Source organism: Anomaloglossus baeobatrachus, chromosome 4 (assembly GCF_048569485.1).
Source record: "Anomaloglossus baeobatrachus isolate aAnoBae1 chromosome 4, aAnoBae1.hap1, whole genome shotgun sequence".
In the NCBI taxonomy this organism is placed as follows: domain Eukaryota; kingdom Metazoa; phylum Chordata; class Amphibia; order Anura; family Aromobatidae; genus Anomaloglossus; species Anomaloglossus baeobatrachus.
Window position 1 is genome coordinate 375,047,551 of NC_134356.1, and position 26,185 is coordinate 375,073,735.

Here is a 26,185-nt window from a genome sequence, read left to right on the forward strand (position 1 = left end):
TAACTAAGGTAAATATCTGGTAACCAACCCGGTATTTACCTTGGTTACCAGTGCACACAGCTTAGCGCTGGCTCCCTGCACACCTAGCCACAGTACACATCGTGTTAAATACCCGATGTGTACTCAGCTAGTGTGCAGGGAGCCGGCTTCTGCGGACGCTGGTAACCACGGTAAACATCGGGTAACCAAGAAGCCCTTCCCCTATTTACCTTCGTTACTAGCGTCCGCCGCTCTCACACTGCCAGTGCCGGCTCCCTGTTCCCTGCACTCCTAGCCAGAGTACACATCGGGTTAATTACCCGATGTGTACTCCAGCTACGTGTGCAGAGAGCAGGGAGCCGGCACTGACAGCTGAGAGCGGCGGACGCTGGTAACGAAGGTCAATATCGGGTAACCAAGGGAAGGGCTTCTTGGTTACCCGATATTTACATTGGTTACCAGCGTCCGCAGAAGCCGGCTCCCTGCTCACTGCACATTTAGTTGTTGCTCTGTCACTGTCACACACATCGATGTGTGCTTCACAGCGGGACAGCAACAACTAAAGAATGGTCCAGGACATTCAGCAACAACCAACGACCTCACAGCAGGGGCCAGGTTGTTGCTGGATGTCACACACAGCAACATCGCTTGCAAGTTGTGCCTCAGCAGTGATGTTGCTAGCGATGTTGCTTAGTGTGACGGTACCTTTAGGCCATGTGCCCACGGGAGCTTTTTGCTGCGGAGTTTGCCGCGGAAAACCTGCGAATTTCTCTGGATTTTCCAGATAAATCCGCAGGTTCTAGCATGTACAGGCACTCCCCATGTTACCCTATGGGACATGGGGAGTGTCTGTGTCCACGCTGCGGAATCTCCTGCGGAGATCCCTCAGCCGCACCTAACTGCATGTCAATTATTCATGCGGATTTACTTGCGGAGATCCCGGCCCTCTGCTATGGAGATTGAGGCCGGGACGTCCGTAGGTAAATCGCGTGAAACTCCGCATGTTTCCCGCAGCTATTCCGCTGGAAACTCGCAGCTAAAAATAGCTGAGGCTGCCGGCGGGCAGCTGCGGGAAACATGCGGCCGTACCTGCGAATATATCCGCAGGTACGAGCGTCCCGTGGGCACATGCTTAGACTTGCTTTAAGAAGTACTTACCTTTAATCCTACTTTCCTGTTTACTCTAGTCTACCAGTTCTGAGATGATTGCAGGCATTCTTTGTCTTTACCATTAGCTACATGATAGAGGTAGTGATGCTCCTCCTCTACAGATAAAGTGCAGCACAGATTCATCTCAACTAAAAGCTTATATTCTTTGATCATGAATAGAACAGACCTCTATAGGACATTTCATAACTTTCCCAAATGGTTATGAAAAAATATCACGTACTGCATTGAACCGCTGTGCCCATTTTATTATATAGTTTAGGAGTCAGTCGGTCCATTTTATACCGACTTCGACTCCACCAAAATGGACATTGATTCCACAGCCCTGATTTACCACTGACCACAACTTGATGCAGTACCCCAATTGTTCAATTTGTTTTAGAAGAAAAAAAACCTTCCAAGTAGAACATCCAAAATGGACTTTGAAACAATTGTACGTAACACCATTGTGTAATTAATGAAAATGCAAAGGAAGACCACTGTCACACGACTCTGCTCTGGTCCGATGCATGGAAGACGTGCACATTTTGTTTGAGTATTCAATACATTCCACTCCTGATTTGGCTGACAAACAGTGATGTAAAAAGGCAGACTGAATATAACAAGTGTGAATGAACCCATGGAGTATTGGCTTAGTGTGCGTAGCAGCTCGATTTGTTTGGTTTTTTTTTTGTCCGTACAGAGATTTGGACACGCGTACTCTGCTCTGGGATAGTCATCACATTTATGGACGTATTCTTCAAGGGAATCTGTCGGCAGGTTTTCCCCTTGTATACTGTATACACCTCTTGATGCAGGACCCTATAAACCCTTTATATCACTACTTTATCACAATGTAACTTAATTTTATACTGGTCCCACACTGATTGCTTTTCTGTGCTATGCAGTCCAATGGGTGATTCTGTATGTATAAAAGAAAGACCTTGCATCACCTCACGTAGGTGCTCAGGAGGAAATCAGGCAAAAATATAGAGTAACTCCGGCACACTAACTCTTTCCCATACAGACTGAAGAAAACACAGTAAAATTGATGTCAAAATCCTTTTCTTTTATTTTCTTGGTGCAGAAAGTGGAACAAAAAGTGCTGTACAAGGGTCCGCCAAGGATGTTTCGGCCTACCGGCCTTCAGGTCGGACAGACTAGAGAACAGCAGGGTATAGAGATGGGTAGGTATATGGAACATAAACACGTAGGTTCAACCATAGGTTAGAGATAATAATGGTGATGTATAGGGCAACCTGTGTGGGGATACACCGTAGGTGGTAGGTAACTCTGTCATCAGAGGAACACAACAAGTCCAATGTTCCTGTGAGGGCTGCAATATGGTGACTCCAGGTCATGTACAGGAGGTTTAGGTATCGTCAGGATTAATGTATATGGCAATAGACCTAAATTGTCATCAGTGTTAAAGTTAGTCTCTGGCGTAATCAGGTCAGTAAGAATCCTAGAGGTCCAGGAGAGATATAACTGTGCCTGGGATGTTGTGTCAAGACCAAGGGCTATGGGCCACAGTGTGGTCCAAAGGGATGACTGATAAGAGGCAGGTAGATGCCTAACCAGGTAGTTGCCTGACAATGACTTCAATGGTCTAGCCTGGAAAAAAGTCCATTGAGTATGGTAGCAGAAAGCCAAGTAACTACTGGCATGTGCCTATGGTGCTGTAGGGGTAAACCGCGCGTCCTGTGGGGTCCACACTGATTGCTTTTCTGTGCTGTGCAGTCCAATGGGTGATTCTGGACCACGCTCATCACCTTTCTGCAGGCAGTTGCTGCACCTCTGCCTTTGACGTCACCTACAGATGGTATTGAGACTGGACATGATCCCGAGATGCCCGTGGTGATGCTTGGCACAGATTGGCATGGGAGCTTTCTAAAAGTATTTTTCAAAGGTATGCGGTTCCTCTGTGCGGCTATGAAGGGGTTGTCAGGGCATTCATTAGGATGCCTATAAGGCGGGCGTAGCAGTGTAAAGCAAAAACTTGTTGACGTGTTCTGTTTTAATATCATTGTTCTTATCTAATGGAGTTGGATGGTGGACGTACCCTGTGCCGCTCTGTGCTGAGGAGCCATACTGCCGCCATACTCTACTGTACAGGCTTTGTGCTGGTTTGCGTGTGCACTAAAAAAAGGTGATACATTCCTTTTTACTAAAACCAATTCTGAAACCTATTCTGCCTACATCTCTGCTCATTAACCCATTCCAAGCAGGATTCTTAATTCTCTATCTCGTATATCTCTACTCTGTATACACACCAGCTAAAGGTCTAGATTTCTCCTTTCATTCAGATGTCAGTTTTTCATGTATGTGTTCTGTCTGTTTTTCACCCACAGAACACCTCCCTACCTTTTTTACAGTACAGTGGAACCTTGCTTAACGAGAACAATCCGTTCTGGGACTGTGCTTGTTAACCAATTTACTCGTTAGGCAAAGCAAGATTTTCCCATAGGAAATCATTGCAATGCAAACTATTCGTTCCACAACTTGTTAAATGTCCCATCCTGGTCCCCTATTGTGCCATTCCACACATGTACAAACACACACAAACACGTACAAACACGTACAAACACACAAGCACGCACGCACGCACTTACACTATATGCTCACCTTACCTTCTGTTCTAGCGACAGTTTCCTGGGACTTGCTGTTCTGTGGTACGGGGCCGGGCTGTGTATCGCGTTACCATAATGACGAGGGAGGAACTTCCTGGCCAGAGCGCTGACGTCAAAGACAGAGCCGCTTGCCTCTGATTGGCCAGCGCGCTGCCTTTCATTAGTGGTGACAGGAAGTTCCTGCCTCATTGCTATGGATGCCGTCACACAGCCTGGAGTGGAGTGGAGCGGCGGACTACAGGACCCAGGAGGCCGGCGATGAAACGAAAGGTAAACATATTATGTTATATTATATGCTCCCCTTACCTTCCGTTCCACCGCCGGCCTCCTGGGTTTTGTAGTTCGCCGCAAGGACGTCGCGATGTACCCGGGAACTACAAGAATCATGAGGCCGGCGGTGGAACGGAAGGTAAGGTGAGCATAATACTGTATGTGTGTGCGTGCTTGTATGTTTGTGTGTGTTTGTGCGTACATGTGTGTGTTTGTGTGGACTGCAAGAGCGGGTCAGAGCGCGGTGCATGTACGGAACCGGTAGTGTGTGCGGTGAGGATTTCGCTCGTACAGCAAAAGCTTTCTCGTAAACAGAGTTACAAATTTACAGAAAGCGTTGCTTGTTAAGCGAAAGTCTCGTTAAGTGGGTTACTCGTTAAGCGAGGTACCACTGTATATCAGCTCACATCTCTATATTTTTGCCGACCTTGTGGTTTACATAAAAAAAGCTTGCTTTTGATTCAAGTCCGGGATCAAACTTGGTTCCGTGCAATAAATGAGACAGTACTCTGATGCAATCCATGTGCGCTTTGCTTTTTATTTGATAGGAGAAAGCTGGAGAGAACTTCTACTATGCAAACCAAACCCTTCCATAACCCCGATGGTAAAAACCGAAACACTGATGAAAATCTGATCCAAAAAGACTGCTGAAAATGTCTAATTTTTGTGTTTGTAAACAATCACTAGCATCTTAATAAAGCTATACAAAGACAATGCGCTGCGCAGACGATCTTTTGTTAAAATGAAAATATTTCCCTCGTTAATGTTTTGTCAGCCAGTTTAGATTGCCAGATTATACCAATTAGCGTTCCTGTGCATGCTTGTTCACGACAGTATTGGGCTGTGTTCACATATTGCATCTTTTCTTAACCACAAAGATGCAGTGTTTTTGGCTCAAAAAAATGCACCCGTGGCAAAAACGCATGTGTTTTTTCATTGGTTTTACCGTATTTTACCTATTGCATTTTTTTAAGTCAACTCTATTGATTGGAAGGGCGCAAAAAGCATTGACATGCTGCATCTTCAAAAACTCAGCCAAAATGCCACCAAAAAAAAATGCACAGTGTGGAGAGCAAAATAGAAATCTCATAGACTTTGCTCGGAGAAGGAAATGCATGCTTTTAGGTGCTTCTTTATGACCTCAAAAACGCAGTAAAAGGTGCCCTGTGTGAACATAGCCTTGCAGTATAAATGACCCTTAAAGGGAACCTGTCATCAGAAATTTAGCTATAAACCTAAAAGTTCCCCCTTCTGCAGCTCCTGGGCTGCATTCTAGCAAGGTTCCTCTAGTTTTTCTGGCCCCTTTTATACCAAAATAAACACTTTATAAAGTTGTACCTTTTCGTATGTAAATTTCGTAAATCGTCCATGGGGGCGGGCTGCCTAGTGTCAGTTACTGTCCTCCTGACGATTTACACCGCCCCCGAACGCTGAATTTCAAACCTCAGGACGCCGCCCGGGGTCCCGCGCATGCGCTGTGCGACTGTAGCGGGACTGTGCACTGCGTGCACATGTGACCGCTGGTGACGCTTTGCGTGGGCACGAGGTTATGGGCGGCGCTGTGAGTGTCATCAGCAAGTGCCGCCCATAACTTCGTGACCGCACTTTCCCCTCTTCCTCCAGCGTTCTGCGCAAGCGCTCGCTGGCCAGATGACCGACGTCACCTCCTTCCTATCTTGCCCTGCAGCAGGAAATAGATGGGAGGAGCGGACGGAGCAGGACACCATAGCTAACGGGGAGACGCGGCGAGCATCTGAGAGGAAGAGGAGAAAGTGCGGTCACGAGGTTATGGGCGGCACTTCCTGATGACACTCACAGCACCGCCCATAACCTCGTGCCTGCGCAAAACGTCACCAGCGGTCACATGTGCACGCAGTGCACAGTCCCGCTACAGTCGCACAGCGCATGCGCGGGACCCCGGGCGCCCAGGGGCGGCGTCCTGAGGTTTGAAATTCAGCGTTCGGGGGCGGTGTAAATCGGCAGGAGGACAGTAACTGACACTAGGCAGCCCGCCCCATGGACAATTTACGAAATTTACATACGAAAAGGTACAACTTTATAAAGTGTTTATTTTGGTATAAAAGGGGCCAGAAAAACTAGAGGAGCCTTGCTAGAATGCAGCCCAGGAGCTGCAGAGGGGGAACTTTTAGGTTTATAGCTAAATTTCTGATGACCGGTTCCCTTTAAGTGTCACCTTTATTTCAGCAGTGGGCAGTGAATTAAGAAAGTGAAAATGTTCTTAAAATAGATAATTGTTATAACCCTTTCCCACTGTGGCACTTTTTTATTTTTTTTTCTCTTGCTTATGTTAAATCATCCTTTTAAATATACTGTCATTGCAGTTATACCCCAAACTAATGGCATGTATGTACAGGCAGGGCGTGTTCATGCGCATTTAATGCTTATATTTTATACTTGTACCATTAATTTGACAGCACTTTACAGATATCATCATCACTGTCCCCATTTGTGTTTACAATGTAAATTTCTTATCTGTGTCTGTGGAGTGTAGGAGGAAACCAATGTAAGGCCATGTGCACACTGCGTTTTTACCCGCCTTTTTTTTTTGCAATTTTAGCTGCAGAGGTTTCTTGAGAAAATGGTTGTAACCTTTCTGCAGACTTTCCCCAGCAAAACCTATGGGAAAAAAAATTAGCTGTGCGCACACTGCGTTTTTTTCTCAAGAAAATTCTTTCTGCAGGTACCTGCGTTTTTTGCCATAGGTAATGGTAAAAAACCGCAGTGACCAACCTGCGGAAAAAAAACGCATGCGTTATTGGTGCATTTTTTTAACTCAAGTGCGCTAATCTTTCAGACTCAAGAATTTTCTTGAGAAAAATCCATTTTCTAGCATGCACAGGGCCTAAACATAAAAACTCCTTGCAGATGTTGTCCTGTCCACGGACAAGCCTACAGTGCAGACCACTCCGCCACCATGCTGCCCATTGAATACGTATGTTGCTTACTTTTTATGCTTTAAGGCCCCGTCACACTAAGCAACATCGCTAGCAACATCGCTGCTAACGAACAACTTTTGTGACGTAGCAGCGATGTTGCTAGCGATGTTGCTGTGTGTGACATCCAGCAACAACCTGGCCCCTGCTGTGAGGTCGTTGGTTGTTGCTGAATGTCCTGGGCCATTTTTTAGTTGTTGCTGTCCCGCTGTGAAGCACAGATCGCTGTGTGTGACAGCGAGACAGCAACAACTAAATGTGCAGGCAGCAGGAGCCGGCTTCTGCGGAGGCTGGTAACCACGGTAAACATCGGGTAACCAAGAAGCCCTGTCCTTGGTTACCCGATATTTACCTTGGTTACCAAGCGCAGCATCTTCCGCGGCGCTGGGGGCTGGTCACTGGGTGCTGGTGAGCTCACCAGCAACTCGTGTAGCGACGCTCCAGCGATCCCTGCCAGGTCAGGTTGCTGGTGGGATCGCTGGAGCGTCGCAGTGTGACATCTCACCAGCAACCTCCTAGCAACTTACCAGCGATCCCCATCGTTGTTGGGATCGCTGGTAAGTTGTTTAGTGTGACTGGACCTTTAAAGCCCCGTCACACTAAGCAACATCGCTAGCAACATCGCTGCTAACGAACAACTTTTGTGACGTTGCTAGCGATGTTGCTGTGTGTGACATCCAGCAACAACCCGGCCCCTGCTGTGAGGTCGTTGGTTGTTGCTGAATGTCCTGGGCCATTTTTTAGTTGTTGCTGTCCCTCTGTGAAGCACAGATCGCTGTGTGTGACAGCGAGACAGCAACAACTAAATGTGCAGACAGCAGGAGCCGGCTTCTGCGGAGGCTGGTAACCACGGTAAACATCGGGTAACCAAGAAGCCCTGTCCTTGGTTACCCGATATTTACCTTGGTTACCAAGCGCAGCATCTTCCGCGGCGCTGGGGGCTGGTCACTGGGTGCTGGTGAGCTCACCAGCAACTCGTGTAGCGACGCTCCAGCGATCCCTGCCAGGTCAGGTTGCTGGTGGGATCGCTGGAGCGTCGCAGTGTGACATCTCACCAGCAACCTCCTAGCAACTTACCAGCGATCCCCATCGTTGTTGGGATCGCTGGTAAGTTGTTTAGTGTGACTGGACCTTTAAAGCCCCGTCACACTAAGCAACATCGCTAGCAACATCGCTGCTAACGAACAACTTTTGTGACGTTGCTAGCGATGTTGCTGTGTGTGACATCCAGCAACAACCCGGCCCCTGCTGTGAGGTCGTTGGTTGTTGCTGAATGTCCTGGGCCATTTTTTAGTTGTTGCTGTCCCTCTGTGAAGCACAGATCGCTGTGTGTGACAGCGAGACAGCAACAACTAAATGTGCAGACAGCAGGAGCCGGCTTCTGCGGAGGCTGGTAACCACAGTAAACATCGGGTAACCAAGAAGCCCTGTCCTTGGTTACCCGATATTTACCTTCGTTACCAGCCTCCACCGCTCTCACTGTCAGTGCCGGCTCCTGCTCTGTGCACATGTAGCTGCAGGACACATCGGGTTAATTAACCCGATGTGTGCTGTAGCTAGCAGAGCAGGGAGCCAGCGCTAAGCATTGTGCGCTGCTCCCTGCTCTGTGCACATGTAGCTGCAGCACACATCGGGTAATTAACCCGATGTGTGCTGTAACTAGGAGAGCAGGGAGCCAGTGCTCAGTGTGCGCTGCTCCCTGCTCTGTGCACGTGTAGCTCCGTGCGCTGGTAACCAAGGTAAATATTGGGTTGGTTACCCGATATTTACCTTAGTTACCAAGCGCAGCATCTTCCACGCGGCGCTGGGGGCTGGTCACTGGTTGCTGGTGAGCTCACCAGCAACTCGTGTAGCGACGCTCCAGCGATTCCTGCCAGGTCAGGTTGCTGGTGGGATCGCTGGAGCGTCGCAGTGTGACATCTCACCAGTAACCTCCTAGCAACTTACCAGCGATCCCTATCGTTGTTGGGATCGCTGGTAAGTTGCTTAGTGTGACTGGACCTTTAGACTGAGGAATCCTTTGATATTGTATGCTAATAAGTGGTAAGTGCTTTGAGGTGGGCCATTTCCCTCACAGCTCTCCTGCCTTTTTCCCATTTGCTGGCTGCTGTTTGCTTCCTTTTTCTTACTGACGGTCAGGGGAGTCAAATCACTAAAAACCGTGCTCAGTGATACTGACACAGGAGGAAGGTGGTGGACGGGGAGTAGTGATGGGGCAGGCACGAGAGCTGCAAGAGCAATGTCTCACCCCTTTAGTCCTTGTGACTCTTTAGCATAAAATGTCAACTATGGATTTCTCTATAATGGCAGAACGTATTCCTACAAGCATAAGGATTTACAGAGCAAGAAAGCGTCTTTAGGCTATGTGCGCACTTTGCGTTGAGCTAGTTGCAGTTCTAAACGCATCCTCTGGGAGAAATTGTTTTTGTCAAATTTGGTTTTGACCACAAGAACGCTATAAGTACGCTTGCGGTTTTACCGCTTTTTAGCCGCGTTTTATCCGCGATTTACATGCTTTTTCATTGCTTAAAGTCAGATGCATTTTGAATACAAATACACTGCTAAATAAGGTTTAAACATTCAAACACTTTGAATAAAAATGACCCCCTGGAAACGCGCGTAGGGGTCTTGGAGGGAACATACATTGCTGGATATTAGGGGATTATGGGTGAGTGCCCTGTCACATGACGCTCTTGGCCCTCTGATTATTTATATCTTTTTATGTGTGCACTTTACCTTCAGCGGTGGGCCTGGTAGGCTTTCTATTATACTGAATTCAACAACTACTTTTGCTGCTATTATGCACGTGCACTTTACACTCACCCACCCTATTTATGTAGTCGTATCCTGCAATGTTATGTCCCTCCTACTTAAAGTCCTTGCTGAGCACCCTTTGTGTTGTTTTGTACTGTATATTATTTATACTACATGTTCAATAAATTAAGTCCTTTTGCATTCAATTTACTGGTGGATTTTTGACTCCCTTTCTCATATAGGTTTATACTTTGAAAAAAAATAACAAAAATCATGATTAAAATCATACACAAAATAACTATTTTTATTAATATAACTATTTTAATAATCATGCATAAAATATTAAAATGTTTTTTCATTAATTTAATTGTCGGACTGTGTGTGTGTGTGTGTGTGTGTACGTTTTATTCCTTTATTATAAAGTAAAAAACGCATGCATTTAATTTGGCAAAACAGCATGTTTTCTGCATCAAAAACGCATGTAAAACGCTGGGATTTTGATTTATGCTGCGTTTTGAAATTTCTCATTGACTCTGTCACAAACCACCGGGGGGTCACTCAGAAATCCCCCGCGCTGGCTACCAGTACGTCACAATCGGGGGGTAACAAGTGGGGGGTCACCCCTCCTTTATACCTCCCGACCGACAGACAGAGCACGTGACTCGCTCTCTAGCGCCCCTCTTATAGTCAGGCCAATTATGGAATTGCCCGACAATAAGCAAGGAGGCCGCTATACTACTTATGCCGATTATTGAAGGGTCCCCGGTGAGAGTAGGGTATATATTCCCCCGACCTCCGCGGGCGGAATATATAATATCTTCCCGAATCTCACTGGCCTCCCCACAATAATCCTTGGCACAACTCGCTGCCACCAACCGCTTCACGGTAACTATTAGCCGAACACACAGACGTGGGATTCAAGATCGAGATAACAGAGCAGCCCAAGATTAATTATATACTTTAATCAGCCTAAAGCACACTAGAACTACAATATATACAATAGGGAATCTACAGAATATACATATGTCAGAGTACAGTTACAGACAAAGCATGGGTTACAAACAGGCATACACAGTTCAATCAGTTACCTTGTTGCGTCTGGCCACAGGGGGGCGCTGTACCCAGGTTTCCAGGAACTCCCACAGATGTTTCCTACACGTGCCCCCAGCGAGAAGAACCTTGGAAAATGGCCGAAGCAGGGTTATCAACCTGGGCAAATCCAGGTCTCCTCCTACCTTAGTGACCTCACGGGGAAGCACTGCCACTCCCCCTGCATGGATCAGAATTATCCAGAAAAGGGGATTTTGGCCATAACTGTGCCTGGGAGCGTCGTAGACGGACGCCAATGCTCTCATTGTGACAGTTATGAATTTAGCTGCAGAACGAGGGGACTCATGACCTGTCTACGAGTTCCCATATGGCTGATATCACGTTTGGTGTGTTTCCCAATGTCCTACTTCCATAAAAAGGGTGTGCCAGCATCGTCCACATGCGGAGACACCATTGTTATGGTTGCCATATTTATCGGAGATATGGCTTGCGAGATATGAACCATTTTTTACTGGAGTCGTTCTGTCTGGCTATTTCCATAGCCTTGCTAACTAGCTAGCAGCTCCTACTACAGGGTGACGGCAGGGAGTCATCCTGTATCCATTGTCCTAAAGCCACCTAATTTCCATATCACAGGACATGGCCATGGATTTGTTGCTAAACCAGTTGTGTGAAGGGAAGGGGGTAGTGACACCAGGAGAGGGCTTCCTGACATGACTTGAATGTCATGATTTATCGTCATATCTCCGGATTTACCTCACACCTCCCCCCTTTTGAGGGCGCTAGGGGGCAGCACACTCCGGTGTTCCCCCGTGCGCCCGTCCGCGACCTCTCCTTGTCGGGACAGCCCGTCTGCGTTACCGTGGTCACGGCCCCTTTTGTGGCGAATGGTGAAGTTGTATTGCTGGAGCGCAAGGCTCCATCGCAACAATCGCCCATTCGTCCCAGAGACGGTGTGCAACCAGCTGAGGGGATTGTGGTCCGTCTCCACGATGAAGTGGCGCCCGTATAGATAGGGTTGCAGACGCTGCAGGGCCCACACTATGGCCAGGCACTCCTTCTCCATTGTAGAATAGGCCACTTCCCTTGGTAACAGCTTCCTGCTCAGGTACAAGACTGGGTGCTCTTGGCTCGCAGAGTCCACCTGGCTGAGCACCGCACCGAGGCCGAAGTCACTGGCGTCGGTCTGTACTACAAACGGCCGCGTGAAGTCGGCTGCCTGTAGCACGGGCGGGCTGGACAGGGCGTCCTTTAGGGCCCGGAAGGCTGTCTCGCAGTCCATTGTCCAATCGACTGCAGAGGGCAGCTTCTTCTTGGTGAGGTCCGTCAAGGGCTTTGCCAGGCTACTATAGCGTGGAACAAACCTCCTATAGTACCCAGCGGTCCCCAAGAAGGACATCACCTGCTTCTTGGTCCTGGGGGTGGGCCAGGATGCGATGGCCTCCACTTTCTCAGGCTCGGGCTTCAGCGTTCCCCCACCTACCCGGTGACCGAGGTACTGGACCTCGCTCATGGCCAGCTGACACTTTCCCGGCTTGATGGTCAAACCTGCCCGGTGGATCCGCCTGAGCACCTGTGCTAGATGCTCTAGGTGGTCCTCCCAGGTGGGACTGAAGACGGCAATGTCATCTAGGTACGCGGCCGCGTACCCTTCAAGTCCCTTGAGCAGGGTGTTGACCATCCGCTGGAAAGTGGCAGGGGCATTCCTCATCCCGAATGGCATCACCGTGGACTCGTACAGTCCAAACGGGGTAATAAAGGCAGAGCGTTCCCTGGCCTTGCGAGTCAGGGGGATCTGCCAATATCCCCGGCTCAGATCCATGATGGTCAGGTACTGAGCCCCGGCCAACTGATCGAGCAGGTCATCGATGCGTGGCATTGGGTACGCATCGGCGACCGTGACAGCATTGAGCCCCCTGTAGTCCACGCAGAACCGAGTGGTTCGGTCCTTCTTAGGGACGAGGACTACAGGCGAGGCCCAAGCGCTGTTGGATGCCTGGATCACCCCCAGCTTCAGCATCTCGTCAATCTCCTGGCGCATGTGTTGCTGCACCTCCAGGGAGACCCGATATGCTGAACGCCGGATCGGGGGATGATCCCCAGTGTCCACGTGATGGACAGCCAAGTCAGTCCTTCCGGGCTGGTTGGTAAACAACCCCCGGAAGGGGTGTAGGGTGGCCCACAGCTGGGACCGTTGGTCCTCCAAGAGCTGGTGGCCAACCTCCACATCCTCAAGGGATCCGCCTGCCCTAACCTGGGCTAGCATATCCAAGAGGGTTTCCGCTTCTCCCTCCTCGGGCAGGTTGCACACGGGGAGCGCACATGCCTCCCGCTCATGATGTGCCTTCATCATGTTCACATGGAAGGGCTTCCGCCTTCCACGGGCAGGGTCCAGGGTGACCAGGTACGTCACAGGGTTGAGCTGCTGGTACACGAGGTATGGGCCTTCCCAGGCTGCCTGAAGCTTGTCCTGTGGTACGGGGACCAGTACCCACACCTCTTGACCCACTTGGTAGGTCCTCTCACAAGCGTTCTGGTCGTACCAACGCTTCTGATCGGCCTGGGCTTGAGCCATATTGTCGTGTACCAGTTGCGTCAAGGCCTGCATTTTGTCCCGGAAGCGCATGACATACTCGATAACCGACACTCCAGGGGTGGCCAAATCCCCTTCCCAAGCCTCTTTCACCAGAGCCAGGGGGCCCCGCACACGTCGCCCGTACAGGAGCTCAAACGGTGAGAATCCTGTTGAGGCCTGTGGAACCTCCCGGTAAGCAAATAACAGGTGTGGGAGATACCGCTCCCAGTCACGCCCATGGGAGTCGACCAACATCTTAAGCATCTGCTTTAAGGTGCCATTGAACCGCTCGCACAGGCCATTAGTCTGTGGATGGTACGGGCTGGCCACCAGATGTCGCACCTGGACTTGCTTACAGAGGGTCTCCATCAGCTGGGACATGAATTGGGTCCCCCGGTCAGTGAGCATTTCCTGGGGAAAACCCACTCGGGAGAAAATCTCCAGCAATGCGGTGGCCACCTTGTCAGCCCGAATGGACGACAAGGCCACTGCTTCTGGGTACCGGGTGGCATAGTCCACTACCGTCAGTATGAAGCGTTTCCCGGAGCTGCTGGGGATGGCCAGCGGGCCGACCAGATCCACAGCCACCCTCCTGAAAGGCTCATCGATGATTGGCAGAGATACCAGTGGGGCTTTGGGGCGTGGCCCCGCCTTCCCCACTCTCTGACAGGTTTCACACGAACGGCAGTAGGCAGCCACATCGGCCCCCATTTTTGGCCAGTAGAAATGCTGGTTTAACCTGGCCTTGGTCTTAGCGATCCCTAGGTGTCCGGCCATCGGAATCTCATGTGCGATCCGCAACAACTCCGTCCGGAACGGATAGGGTACCACCAACTGTCGGTCCCTGGGCCACGCCTCCGGTGAACCCTGCTGGACCGTGGCCCGGTACAGCCGTCCTTGGTCCCAGACCACTCGCTCCGGGTCCGAGTCCGAGGGAGGCTGTGCCGCCTGCTCCTTTAGAGCTTTCAGGCTGTCGTCAGCTTCTAACGCTGCCTGAAACTCCTGACTAGATGTGGCCAGAATCGACGAGACTGTCACATCTTCAGTCAGTACCCCGGGACCTGTGTCCTGGCCTCCACCTGACTCGGCTGCCACTTGGTCAGAAGGGGAAGAGCTATCGGACCTCCGGGAGGCCCCTTGGCTTCCAGCACTCCCACTGCGGGTGACAGCGGCCACAGCCGCTGCGACCGTGGGTCGTGCCTGCTCCTCCTCCGTTCCTGACCAAGTCGCCGGTTCAGGCAGACCTACCTGGCTTCCTGACACCCCGGTTGTGGGGGAACCATGCACCGAGATCTTACCTGGGAGCACTTCCGCTCCTGGACCGGCCCCAATCTCACCTGCCTGTTCCCCTCCTGCAGCAACAGAACCCCGCTGTGAAATCTCTGGGGACCCCACATTTGCTGTGGTAGCCCCCACCCCACACACTGGTCCTCCCCCTGCAGCACCCTGCTCTCTGCTTATCCCTGCAGAGGGCAACAGATCCCAGCTCACAGGCTGGTTACTTGTAGAGGCATTGTCACACCTTTCTCTGACCCCCTCCCCTGTCACAGCTGCAGCTGTGTGTGTGTCTATGGTGTCTGTGCAAGCAGAAATATCAGAGTTCACTCCCTCCTCCCTTACATCATTCATAGATAACACATTAACATTGTCCGGAGGCACGTCAGCACTGGCTGAAGGTTCAGCCTTTGGGGCGGGGCCAAACTGGGAGGTTATTTGCCCCAAATCTGTCCCAAGGAGCACGTTTGCAGGGATCCGATCAGTTACCCCCACCTCCCTCACCCCTCGCCCTGCGCCCCAGTCCACATAAATGTCAGCAACAGGCAGCGCCGGGTCAATGCCTCCAATCCCGGAGACAGCGAGGGTTTTTCCAGGGATCAAGTCTTGGGGGGACACCATCTCAGGCCGCACCAGAGTCACCTCCGAGGCGCTGTCTCGCAGTCCTATGGTCACAGACTGGCCGACGGTGACAGGTTGGAAGCTGTCCAGGGACCTACCACCACCCCCACCCACACAATACACCTTGGGCGGCCCTTGGGACGGGGACGGAGCCTTGGGACGCTGAGGGCACATGGCCTTGAAGTGTCCAGGTAGGTTGCACTGGTGGCACCGTCTTGGTTCTGCCACGGGCCTGGAGAGGGGAGTTGAGGGGGACACCCCCTGCAGTCTAGGGGCAGGTGGGGCAGTCGCAGAGTTCATCTTACCCCCTCTCCAGGTGCTGCTGGTGGCTGCTCTCCTGGCTTCAGGAGCCCGATTGTTGGTGTAGTCATCTGCCAGGGCAGCTGTAGCCGTGGATCCCTTTGGCTTCTGGTCTCGGACGAACTGGCGGAGATCCTCAGGGCAGTTCCACAAGAGTTGCTCCGTGATGAACAAGTCCAGGATCTCCGGTCCGGTGGAAAGCTGCAGGCCTTGGGTCCAGTGGTCGGCAGCTCGGGCAAGTGCCCGCCGGTGGTCAGCCCAGGAGTCCTTTGGTCCCTTCTGCAGCGTCCGGAACTTCTTGCGGTAGGACTCCGGGGTGAGGTTGTACTGTTGGATCAGGGCCCGCTTGATGGTGTCGTAGCCCTGATCCGCCTCAGCAGGCAAGTCCCCAAGGATATCCAGGGCCTTACCCCTTAAACGGGGGGTCAGGTATTTGGCCCACTGGTCCTTGTTCAGATGATGCTGCAAGCAAGTCCGTTCAAAAGCAGTCAAGAAAGAGTCCAAGTCTCCATCCTTCTCCAGCACTGGGAAGTCCTCAACACGGACCTTTGGAAGTTTGGTGTCTTGAAGGTCACGTGTGGCTGATGAGGGCCGGAGCTGAGCTAGCTGCAGCTGGTAGTCACGCTCTGCCTGGCGCTCTTCACGCGCTGCCTGCCGCTCTGCCCTGCGCTCTGCCATGAGTATCTCGTAGGTATCCCGGTCTCCAGCCTGGAGAAGGGCCATAGCCATTTGAAGAAGGCTATCCGAGCCTCCCAGGCTCGGTGGAATGGCACGTGGTGATCTGCGGCCCGCTGCGGAGCCTGGTGCTTCACGGTCCATTGCAGAGCGGAGGGCTGGCATCTGGCTCGTTGAGGAACCTTGGGCGAGCTCCTCCTCATCTTGTCCAGCAGTGCAAGGTTGTGCGATGTCCTCTGCAGAGCTGTTCTCTGGCGTCGGGCTCCTGGAGGACTCGTGGACAACCTCCTCATCGTCTCTGGCCTGAGCATCGGCCATTCCTTTGGCTTTGCTCCTGGTGCTATCAGCCATTGTTGCAGACTTTTGGTCACTGACACAGAACTGACACCTGATGCACCCACACACCTTACAGTATCTGCACTCTGACACTCTAGTGTTGAGCTGGTCTGAAGACCCCAGCAGCCACAGCTGCTGCAGGCAGTCTTTAGTGTCTGGGAGTATGGGTCTCACACTCACACACACTATTATCTCGATCCCACCGCTGCCACCAATATGTCACAAACCACCGGGGGGTCACTCAGAAATCCCCCGCGCTGGCTACCAGTACGTCACAATCGGGGGGTAACAAGTGGGGGGTCACCCCTCCTTTATACCTCCCGACCGACAGACAGAGCACGTGACTCGCTCTCTAGCGCCCCTCTTATAGTCAGGCCAATTATGGAATTGCCCGACAATAAGCAAGGAGGCCGCTATACTACTTATGCCGATTATTGAAGGGTCCCCGGTGAGAGTAGGGTATATATTCCCCCGACCTCCGCGGGCGGAATATATAATATCTTCCCGAATCTCACTGGCCTCCCCACAATAATCCTTGGCACAACTCGCTGCCACCAACCGCTTCACGGTAACTATTAGCCGAACACACAGACGTGGGATTCAAGATCGAGATAACAGAGCAGCCCAAGATTAATTATATACTTTAATCAGCCTAAAGCACACTAGAACTACAATATATACAATAGGGAATCTACAGAATATACATATGTCAGAGTACAGTTACAGACAAAGCATGGGTTACAAACAGGCATACACAGTTCAATCAGTTACCTTGTTGCGTCTGGCCACAGGGGGGCGCTGTACCCAGGTTTCCAGGAACTCCCACAGATGTTTCCTACACGTGCCCCCAGCGAGAAGAACCTTGGAAAATGGCCGAAGCAGGGTTATCAACCTGGGCAAATCCAGGTCTCCTCCTACCTTAGTGACCTCACGGGGAAGCACTGCCACTCCCCCTGCATGGATCAGAATTATCCAGAAAAGGGGATTTTGGCCATAACTGTGCCTGGGAGCGTCGTAGACGGACGCCAATGCTCTCATTGTGACAGTTATGAATTTAGCTGCAGAACGAGGGGACTCATGACCTGTCTACGAGTTCCCATATGGCTGATATCACGTTTGGTGTGTTTCCCAATGTCCTACTTCCATAAAAAGGGTGTGCCAGCATCGTCCACATGCGGAGACACCATTGTTATGGTTGCCATATTTATCGGAGATATGGCTTGCGAGATATGAACCATTTTTTACTGGAGTCGTTCTGTCTGGCTATTTCCATAGCCTTGCTAACTAGCTAGCAGCTCCTACTACAGGGTGACGGCAGGGAGTCATCCTGTATCCATTGTCCTAAAGCCACCTAATTTCCATATCACAGGACATGGCCATGGATTTGTTGCTAAACCAGTTGTGTGAAGGGAAGGGGGTAGTGACACCAGGAGAGGGCTTCCTGACATGACTTGAATGTCATGATTTATCGTCATATCTCCGGATTTACCTCACAGACTCTGTTAGCAAAACGCTGCCAAAATGGCAAAAACAATTAACATGCTGCGTTAAACGCAGACTTTTTGACAAATTTTCTGCAACAAAAACGCTGTTTAGAAAAGCAAAGTGCGCACACAAAAACCCAAATTACCGTAGACTTTGCTGGAAAATCAAAACGCATGCATTTTTGCATTTAAACGCTGCAGTTGAAAACACTGCGGAAACGCAAAAAAAACGCAAAATGCGCACATAGCCTTACATACCATTAGTTTGGTAGTTGTACATGCCATTAAAGAGAACCTGTCACAACTTTTTCGGCCTATAAGCTGCGGCCAGCACCACCGGGCTCTTATATACAGTATTCTAACATGCTGCATATAAGAGCCCAGGCCGGGGGTGTAACCTAAAAAACACTTTATAATACTTACCTAACGGTCACGCGGTGGGCCTTATGGTGTCTCCGTTGTCAAGTGCCGTCGCCGCCTGTTTTGGCCATCTTTGTTCTCCTTCTCTAGCCACGGTGCATGACGCGTCTTAAGTCATCCACACTTGCCGGCATTCACATCCTGAGCCGATGCACTTTGATCTGCTCTGGGCAGGGCAGATCAAAGTTTTGTAGTGCGCAGGACAGGCGAGTGTGTATGATGTTGCCGCATCATGCACACAGGCTTCAGAAAGAGGATGAAGATGGGCGAAAGAGGAGGCGCCGACACCAGACGACGGAGACCCCCATATGGCCCACAGCGCGACCATTGGGTAAGTATTATAAAGTGTTTTTTATGGTATACTTCCGGCCTGGGCTCTTATATACAGCATGTTAGAATGCTGTATATAAGAGCCCGGTGGTGGTGACCGCAGCTTATAGGCCAAAAAAGTGGTAACAGGTCCCTTCAATTTGGGAAATAAAATCCAGATGACCGGTTCACGCTCTATAATTTTTTTTATTATTAATGAATAAAAAATGTTTAAATTGAATCTTTTTAGCATGTTTTTGTTATGTAATCTAAAATTTTAGTGATTCCTATTATCAAGGTCCCTACTGTTTACCTGCAATGTTTGTTTTAGCTTCAGGAGACTATCATTGACTAGGTTAGCTACAGCAACGCATGAGCTGTAGTTTGATACCTCCCCTTCTGTGATAAGCAGCTCACTGTCTATAGACCTTGAACATACTGAGCCTGATGTGGGTGTGGTTGGCTTTCTCAGCTCTGCTGCATTGCTAAATCTAAAAACTGTCAGACCGGCTCCACCCAGTAAAGTAATTGATACATTGCTGGATTCAGGATCTCTTTGCCTACATCATGCTACTCTCAGTTGAGTTAGCAAAAACAGATTCTTTTTGAAAGAAAAAAAAAATGTTTTGAGCTATTTCTGGCAGGGAATATAATGGCCGTTTCCATTGCAAGCTCCCATTACGTAGAACAGCGTATTCTGATTCACTGCAGCATAAAACGTTATGGAAACATTAGGTAATTTTGTGATCTTCTCTTGAAATGGCTGTAATGTTAATATATATATATATATATATATATATATATATATATATATATATATATATATATATATATATATATATATATATATATATATATATATATATATATATATCAGTGTAACGTGTGTGGCCTGTGCTTTCATTGTCCTGCGTAGGGAAGTGACAGTGAAGTGCACACACATCTTGTTTACTGTCCGCCCACTCTCCGCAGCACAGGGTGCAGACAGGCTTCTATAAATACTGTATCCCCTCCAATCTGCACGGTGTATGCTGGTGATCTATGTGGAAGGATTACCCTCTCTTCTCATCAGGTTTTATTGCCTCCATTTATCTTGTAAAAAAAAATATATATTATATATATTATATATTATATATTATATATATTATATATTATATATATATTATATATATAATATATATTATATATTATATATATATATTATATATTATATATTATATATATATATTATATATATATATTATATATATATTATATATATATTATATATTATATATATATATTATATATTATACATATATATTATATATTATACAGTGCCTACAAGTAGTATTCAACCCCCTGCAGATTTAGCAGGTTTGATAAGATGCAAATAAGTTAGAGCCTGCAAACTTCAAACAAGAGCAGGATTTATTAACAGATGCATAAATCTTACAAACCAACAAGTTATGTTGCTCAGTTAAATTTTAATACATTTTCAACATAAAAGTGTGGGTCAATTATTATTAAACCCCTAGGTTTAATATTTTGTGGAATAACCCTTGTTTGCAATTACAGCTAATAATCGTCTTTTATAAGACCTGATCAGGCCGGCACAGGTCTCTGGAGTTATCTTGGCCCACTCCTCCATGCAGATCTTCTCCAAGTTATCTAGGTTCTTTGGGTGTCTCATGTGGACTTTAATCTTGAGCTCCTTCCACAAGTTTTCAATTGGGTTAAGGTCAGGAAACGGACTAGGCCACTGCAACACCTTGATTTTTTCCCTCTTGAACCAGGCCTTGGTTTTCTTGGCTGTGTGCTTTGGGTCGTTGTCTTGTTGGAAGATGAAATGACGACCCATCTTAAGATCCTTGATGGAGGAGCGGAGGTTCTTGGCCAAAATCTCCAGGTAGGCCGTGCTATCCATCTTCCCATGGATGCGGACCAGAGGGCCAGGCCCCTTGGCTGAGAAACAGCCCCACAGCATGATGCTGCCACCACCATGCTTGACTGTAGGGATGGTACACTTGGGGTCGTATGCAGTGCCATCCAGTCTCCAAACGTCACGTGTGTGGTTGGCACCAAAGATCTCGATCTTGGTCTCATCAGACCAGAGAACCTTGAACCAGTCTGTCTCAGAGTCCTCCAAGTGATCATGAGCAAACTGTAGACGAGCCTTGACATGACGCTTTGAAAGTAAAGGTACCTTACGGGCTCGTCTGGCACGGAGACCATTGCGGTGGAGTACGTTACTTATGTAATTGATGGAAGCCAATGTCCCCACTGCCATGAGATCTTCCCGGAGCTCCTTCCTTGTTGTCCTTGGGTTAGCCTTGACTCTTCGGACAAGCCTGGCCTCGGCACGGGTGGAAACTTTCAAAGGCTGTCCAGGCCGTGGAAGGCTAACAGTAGTTCCATAAGCCTTCCACTTCCGGATGATTGTCCCAACAGTGGAGACAGGTAGGCCCAACTCCTTGGAAAGGGTTTTGTACCCCTTGCCAGCCTTGTGACCCTCCACGATCTTGTCTCTGATGGCCTTGGAATGCTCCTTTGTCTTTCCCATGTTGACCAAGTATGAGTGCTGTTCACAAGTTTGGGGAGGGTCTTAATTAGTCAGAAAAGGCTGGAAAAAGAGATAATTAATCCAAACATGTGAAGCTCATTGTTCTTTGTGCCTGAAATACTTCTTAATACTTTAGGGGAACCAAACAGAATTCTGGTGGTTTGAGGGGTTGAATAATAAATGACCCTCTGAATAAACCCTCACAATTTAAAAAAAAAAAAAAAAAACAACAAAGAAATAACATTCTTTTTTGCTGCAGTGCATTTCACACTTCCAGGCTGATCTACAGTCCAAATGTCACAGTGCCAAGTTAATTCCGAATGCGTAAACCTGCTAAATCTGCAGGGGGTTGAATACTACTTGTAGGCACTGTGTGTATATATGTATGTATGTATGTATGTATGTATGTGTATTTAGCTAGTTAGTTATACAGAGCTCATGGATATGCTAGACTACCTGGCAGCCGGCCAAGTAGTCCTCTAATGATGATCTACTGACTAGTCCGTGATTTAATCAAAACTACACTAAGCAGTAAGTAAACACACCTCTGAAATCAGTGTCTCTGTCATTCTGTTCCCTTGGTGACAGAGTCCTTTTAATTTACAGTTATTGAGTATTAACATAAAACTAGACTCAGTGAGGACCCATCAGCTCACCTGAAATGTCTACTATAATAAATACCTGTATTCTTCGTAAGAAAGTAATTCTGAAGTAACATTGATCAGAGCTCTATATTGTGCTGCTTCTCCATTGTTTCGTCTGAGTAAAGTGACAATTGTGCAGTCTGTGTGATGTCCATGTTTAACATTGCAAGGGATAGGAGAAGCCTGGTAATTTATCCATATGTGAAAAATCCAGATTACACACTGATGGTAAAGACACCTGAAACACCCCCCCCCCCACCCCAGACGCATGCACACACACACGCCGCGGGTGGCGCCTTGGCCCCCCACTGATTTTATTTTTTTGTCTTTTTGGGTGCGGGAAGGAAAGCCCGCCCTAATACAAACAGGAAATTGGCAGGTCTGAAGCCAGTGTAGACTTTTCAGCTGTAACCATACAATAAAGGATAGCTCAGTGAATAATAGAGAACCTAAAATATAACCTTTAATATAATTATAATTAAAAATCCAATTAGGACTTAAAAAATATAAAACCGCCAATACACTCAACACCTGCAGAGGTAGAGATTGGCTAGTTAGAGAATGTGGACTTTATTGTTCATGTAACCAGTTACTGTATATAACCGGAAAAATAGATCCGCAGCATATTAATAAAGTATGTGCTGTATATTATACCGCCATATAGTCACCTGACTCAGATGAATGGCAGTAACACAATTGGTAGAGAAAATCAGGAACGGTCTTACCCAATCTGCCGTATACACCTTTCCCTACTTATAAGGCACTGGATGCTGGATAGTCTTGGTAAACACCATAACGGAGAAAACACCTGGTCCTTTATCTGAATGACTCAGGATCCCCACTGGTTCCCAACATGCGTCCAGCCGTTGTGCATGAAACTCCCAACGCGTTTCTTATATCATCAGGGGAGCATAAACATCCCAAATTCCGGTCAAAAATGACCAACACAATATGGCATAAGTTACTGTTGAAAAATATATAAACCACGTTAATCAAACGATCCGAGTATGATAACCAAGGTAAACGGTACATGCAACAAAGCGAGTATAACTTACATCCATCACCTCCAGGAATAACCTGGGCAGATCGCGTCTATCATGCATCGCCGCCTGGTTTAAATAAACCGCTCATTCGGAATAGCGTGTGACGTCACATCCGCTTGTAGCGGTGAGCTCACTTCCGGGTCACCTGATCGCAACCGCGGTCTGCACGTCACAGAAGGGGCGTATAATTTAGTCATGTGCTCCTATGCTTCAAGGCAGTATGACTACAACAAAATGGCCGCAATTAGTCTCGCAAATACGCGGTAGTGATACGGCCAATCTATTAACAATGGCCCATCAAAAATGGCAGGTGGGCCATACGAGTAACTGTAACATCTGCTACCGGCACCCAGATGGGTAGATGACTCTACAAACATTGCAAACGGGCAGAAAATAAAAATTTAGAAAAAAGCAAAAAGAATCAGGACGACTCCCAGGAGGAAATATCAAAAAGGCAGAGCCAATGGAAAAAATATATATAATTGTTAAAAATAGACCACACGACAATGGATCAGAGAAGGCCAGAATAGACCAGGAGTATTAGATCACAACCAACATCAGATCACTTAAAAGATTTTTGACCAAAAAACCTCAATATGGGCATGAGGGAAGAAAACCACCACCAATCTAACCACAACTAAGGGCCCTAAGATAAAAGCCGACCCTACCTGTTTGTGGAGGTCGGCACCCTAAAAAGTACGGTGATTGGTGCCCCCACTCGGGCGGCGACTGTCCCTCCTACATTATCTCTAATCTAGTCTACCACAAAGGGTGCAAAGGAGAGAGCTTCATTGAGGCCCAATGGTTTACTAGTTTTAAGCCAAAAAATCCACTTGGTTTCTTGTTTAAGAATTTTATTGTCCCAATTCCCACCTCTAAGAGGGGGGGGCACTACATCAATGCCCTGGAAGCTAATTGCTTTAGCATCCCCTGCATGATGTTCCATGATGTGACGGGCCACTGGAGTATCATTGCCCAGGCGAATGTCCCGGATATGCTCCCCTATTCTCCTCCTAAATTCCCTTTTGGTCTTGCCCACATACTCTTTGTGACAACTACAGGTGGCTTTGTATATAACGCCCTTAGTTCTGCAATTAATGAAAGAGCGGATGTCATATCGTTTTTCCAGAACATGGGAAAAGAAAAATTTTCCCGGCTTAAGGTAACTACATGCAATGCACCCGCTACACTTGTAGCAGCCTTTGACTGGATTAGTCAGCCATGTCCCAGTATGACATGAGAAATGGCTGTGCACCAGTCTCTCTTTTATAGAGCGGGCCTTCCTGTAGGTCACTGCAGGGGCGTTGGGAATACATTTACCGATGTCATCGTCCATTTTGAGAATGGACCAATGTCTCTCAAGAATCCTTCTAACCTCCTCTGATCCATTATTAAAGGTGGTAATAAAGCGAATGAATTCCTCATCTGATGTTGGTCTCCCTGATCCATGTAGAAGATCATTCCTGGTTTTCTGCTGTGTCTCAAAAAAGGCTTTCTTAATCACGTGGTTCGGATATCCTCTATGATGAAATCTGGAACTCAAATCAAGGGCCTGTTGGTGGAATCTCTGCTCATCCGAGCAGTTTCGTTTTAGTCTGTAAAATTGACCCTTCGGAATCCCTCTTTTCAGACCATTAGGATGGCTGCTCTCCCATCGTAGGAGCGAATTGGTAGCCGTTGGTTTCCTATATGTACTGGTATGAATGTTCCCATTAGAGTCTCTTTCAATCAGCACATCAAGAAAAGGCAAACTCCATCTATCAAACTCACAAGTGAAGAACAAGCCCAAAGAATTATTGTTCAGAGCCGCAACCGTTCCGATTATTTCATCTTCAGTACCCCTCCATAGAACAAACACGTCGTCTATGAAGCGACACCATAGCAAAATGCTATCCTGGGAGACAGGGGATGAATCCCCAAAAACACAGGTCTCCTCCCACCAACCGAGGAGGAGATTAGCATACGATGGGGCCACTGGACTCCCCATCGCGGTCCCCCTCAGCTGGTGGTACACCTGTCCATTAAACAAGAAGGAATTATTCTTGAGACAAAACTCCACAAGACTCAAGAGAAAAGCATTATGGTCATCAAATTGCTGTCCCCTACTCTTCAAGAAAAAGTTTACCGCCTGCAGGCCTAGATCGTGTCTAATAGAAGAATAGAGGGATTCGACATCAATACTAACCAAAAAGACATCATCTTCAATCGTAATACCCTCCAATTTTTTAAGTAGATCAGTGGTGTCTTTGAGATAGGACCCCAAAGATGTAACAAAAGGTCTTAGTATTCTATCCGCATAGATGCCTATGTTTTGCGAAACACTGCCGATGCCCGACACTATTGGCCTACCCCGTAATGGAGATAGGCCCTTGTGTACTTTCGGCAAGCAATAAAAGGTGGGGGTCACCGGAAAAGGAGGGTATAGAAAATCAAATTCAGTATTGCTGATCAAGTCTCTGTCACGTGCACCCAACAATAGCCCTCTCAATGTCAACAGGTAGTCTGATGTAGTTTTTATTTTCTGCCCGTTTGCAATGTTTGTAGAGTCATCTACCCATCTGGGTGCCGGTAGCAGATGTTACAGTTACTCGTATGGCCCACCTGCCATTTTTGATGGGCCATTGTTAATAGATTGGCCGTATCACTACCGCGTATTTGCGAGACTAATTGCGGCCATTTTGTTGTAGTCATACTGCCTTGAAGCATAGGAGCACATGACTAAATTATACGCCCCTTCTGTGACGTGCAGACCGCGGTTGCGATCAGGTGACCCGGAAGTGAGCTCACCGCTACAAGCGGATGTGACGTCACACGCTATTCCGAATGAGCGGTTTATTTAAACCAGGCGGCGATGCATGATAGACGCGATCTGCCCAGGTTATTCCTGGAGGTGATGGATGTAAGTTATACTCGCTTTGTTGCATGTACCGTTTACCTTGGTTATCATACTCGGATCGTTTGATTAACGTGGTTTATATATTTTTCAACAGTAACTTATGCCATATTGTGTTGGTCATTTTTGACCGGAATTTGGGATGTTTATGCTCCCCTGATGATATAAGAAACGCGTTGGGAGTTTCATGCACAACGGCTGGACGCATGTTGGGAACCAGTGGGGATCCTGAGTCATTCAGATAAAGGACCAGGTGTTTTCTCCGTTATGGTGTTTACCAAGACT

At 48.2% G+C, this 26,185-nt stretch overlaps 1 protein-coding gene across 1 annotated transcript in view; it reads left to right on the forward strand.

Annotated features, from left to right (window-relative positions):
• Positions 1-26,185, forward strand: part of RSBN1L (round spermatid basic protein 1 like) — a 128,764-nt gene that overhangs the window by 50,629 nt on the left and 51,950 nt on the right. The window lies entirely within an intron of this gene.